The following is a 3,859-nucleotide window of genomic DNA, read 5'->3' as shown; positions in this document are numbered from 1 at the left end:
CCTGAATTGACTCACCTGACATTCACCTCTAGATACTTGTTAGTTGAGTAGCAAAGGGGATCAAATAAAAGCTTTCAAACCAGTTTGACTCTTTTAATGTCAATCATAAATGGAGAAAATATGTAATATGTCTTCATCACAGCCTCCACCATATTTTCTCCTTTTCAAAACCATTTGGACTGTCTACAGCACAGCCTCACTTGAAGAAGCAATACAGCAGGATGGACCTTCTGGTTAGACCAACCTGTGTTCCTGTCTCTTACTTGCTGTGTGACTTTGAGACAAATCATTTAGATCAGCATATCCTGCAAAATAGGGATATAATAGTCATCTCAGAGGATTGTTGGCGTGATTCAAGAGGATGAGACAAGGCATGTGACACATTTAACATGGTCTTCACAGAAGTTGGGTGGCTGGGAAAGCTGTCGGGCTTTGTCAGCAATATATAAATGTACTGATGGCCACAAAACCCTAAAACAGACATTAGATCCTGGTTTCTCAGCCTCCACCAGGAAAATTAACTCAGTCATGGTTCCATGTTGAAAGCAGATTTTATAATGGTTGTTAGGTTCAACTGTTTATACGAAAGTGAAAAGTGAAAGTCACTCAGTAGTGTCTGACTCCTTGTGACTCTATGGACTATATAGTCTGTGGAATTCTCCAGGCCAGAATACTAGGGTGGGTAGCCTTTTCCATTCTCCAGGGGATCTTTCCAATCCAGGGATAAAATCCAGGTCTCCCACATTGCAGGCAGATTTGTTACCAGCTGAGCCACCAGGGAAGCCCAAGAATACTGGAGTGGGTAGCCTATCTCCTCTCCAGTGGATCTTCCCGACCCAGGAATTGAACTGGAGTCTCCTGCATTGCAGGCAGATTCTTTACCAACTGAGCTGAGGGGAAAGCAATTGTAGAGCAACAAATCAACAAAAGAGCTGAGGGGAAAACAATAACACTAGTGAAAAATGGTTACTTCAATGGTTATCTGGAGATGTGGACAGAAATTCTCTTTAGAAGGAAAGCCTTCAATAAAGCTGGAAAGTGAGTTATTTTGGTACATGACTCAATGCCAGAAATATTTAAATTAATAAGGGTGCATTTCTTGCTTAATTTGAGTGGGTATTTTTCTGTTTTAATGACAATTATTTGTGGGTGGAAAATACATCAAAAATATGTGTTTGATCTAGGGAAAATGAAACTTACTTTTGAACATCTAAACAAACTTGTTTTGAATCTCAGTGAAAACAAATTTGTTCCGGAGTTGATACCTAATATGCTATATTACAGCCTCAACTCTAGTTTTTTAGCCAAATAGTAAGCCCATTAAACAGAAGTACAGAAGAGAAACATTGACATACTCTTCACTTCACATTAAGTACATGATCCAAAGTTAGTGCTATTTGAGTCCTGAGTTTCCATAAATCTTTTACATGTTTTCAGCTGCTGAAAAGTTTTTCAAGAGGATTTAAAAAATAAAGTGACTCAGAGAGAAAAAGAAAGAGATCTAGGAATTAGATCTCTGTTCCAGCCAACTTGGCTGCTCTTCACCAAAGACCTGCATATATAAATACACCAGATTACATCCTAATTGCTGCATTCTACTAACAAACAAGTAGAAAAAAAAGCCAGTAAAATGACTTGTCCTTTAGAATTTCCTTCATGGGACATAATCATTTCATTTTTTCTCCCTCATACCATTTGGATCTTCTCTTCTTCTGAGATACTTGTGGTAATGTATCTTCCAGCAGAATCTCAATTTCTCTTGCCATGCTTCAGACCCAGGTGCCCACAAAAGAATAGTTGGAGGGCACTGATACTTTGAAGGAAAAGAATATACTCTTTGTGGTTTTGTGGCTTTCTTTCTTTGATAGGCTCTTGTCTACACTATCACTATAGGTGTTTCTCTACCCATATTCTTTTCCCCAATCTGCCTACTCTTAAACTCTACATACTCTTCTCTGCCTACTCTTAGAATCTACATACTCTTCTCTTCTTCTCCCAACTTTTTATCACCCTATCATGGTCCTCCTCAGCCCTAGGCTTTTCTTCTCTCCATAATCACCCATGCACATGACTCTCAACTCTGCCTTTGGCAAGAATCTCAACAACAGTCTTCTGAGTGAAAAGTCTTTCTCCAACCACCAACTCTACATCACCCATGTCAGCGGTCCTCAGTCATCTCAAAATCAAGCTTTTTCTAATTTTTATCTATTATCATTTCCTCTAATCTATGTCCTTTTTCTACTGCCTCCCCAGTGGTCCAAGCTTGATTTTGGAATAAGTATTTTTTACTCTTACCTTCAGCTTCTTGTGCCATAATCAATCAGTTTTCAAGTCCTGTAATCTTAATGCCTATGTTTGATCATTTAGCTTAAAAGAACTGCCTTCTCCCCTTCCCTATGTCTCATATTAAGAAATCTATCCCTATGATCTCATTTAGCTTCACCTACTCGATGGGCATGAGTTTGAGTAAACTCCGGGAGTTGGTGATGGACAGGGAGGCCTGGTGTGCTGCGATTCATGGGGTCGCAAAGAGTTGGACATGACTGAGCGACTGAACTGAACTGAACTGAACTGATTGATGTTGTTGATACTTCTAATAAGCACTCCTTGTATTCACTTTCTATTCCTTATGTGAACACTGTAGTCTAGGCTTGTATAACCTTAAGGCAATGTGGTCATTTTGAGGACACAGTTGTGTTCTAAGTTAGAGACATTACCTGTTCACTCTCTGTGAGACTGAGTTGGAATGACTGTCCAGTTAACACAGTCCAGTTAACATAAGTGTGGTTTAGTTTTAATTCTTATAACCAAATACTAAAGAACTACAGGAAAATGCTACATCAACAGTTTTATTTATGTAAGAGAATGATGGATATGATTTAACAATGATAAAACCTAAAATAGTTAACAGACTTTTAAACCATAATGAAATACATCAGAGACTATCAAAACAAAGAGGAAAACAAAAAGAAATGTCATCAGTTTTATAACTGAACTTGAAATAATGATTCTGGTCTCATTCTCACCTGTCATTCACAGCTTTTTTTTTAAAAAAAGGCTAAATTTTATTTATAATTCCTGGTTGAATTGGACATTCTACCTCATTCTTATTTTGCTGTGACCTGTAGATACTGATTTCAAAACAGCAATCACCACTTAATGAAATGAGTTAAAAGTAGGCTCAATTCAGTCACTCTCTTATGTGGCTCTTCCAGCTAAAATAGGTCTTCTTTTGAATTACCCTCTAGAAGAGGCCTATACAGTGAGTTTTAGGCTGGAACAAGAAAGCCCTCTTTGTCTCAGAAGTAAACCTCTTTGAACTGTCTCTTTCTTCATATCTGTAAATAAGACTTGAGAGTAGGGAGGGAGTGGCATAACCCTTTGTTTCAACATAGTTGCCCCAAACTCCTCAAAATGAAATTAAAGAATAATTCTACATCAAGTTGGTTTTCTAAAAGACCAAATCAGAGCTGAATTAACCAATAAGTAGTCAAAACATATGCACCAATACAGAAATTCTCCCCAAATTAGAATTAGAATAAAAAGCTTTTGGAAAAAAAATTGAATTTTTTTAAGTGATCAAATTAGTTATCATGGAGGGAAAACAAAACTTTGCTGAATTTTGTTCCACTTATAATTTAAGGATTCTTTATTAGTTTAGATTATGTATGGGAGGGTGAGTACTATCTTTTGGGCATTCTACTTAAAGCTTTATAAGGTCTTCATCTGGCCTTAGGACAGATTTATTTTATTTTTAATATAAAACCGATTCATATTGATGTATGGCAAAAAATCACAATATTGTAAAGTAATTATCCTCTAATTAAAATGAATAAATTTTTTAAAAATTAGTGTGATA

The sequence above is a fragment of the Cervus elaphus genome, chromosome X, assembly GCF_910594005.1.
Source record: "Cervus elaphus chromosome X, mCerEla1.1, whole genome shotgun sequence".
In the NCBI taxonomy this organism is placed as follows: Eukaryota; Metazoa; Chordata; class Mammalia; order Artiodactyla; family Cervidae; genus Cervus; species Cervus elaphus.
Note: the sequence above shows the minus strand (reverse complement) of the source record.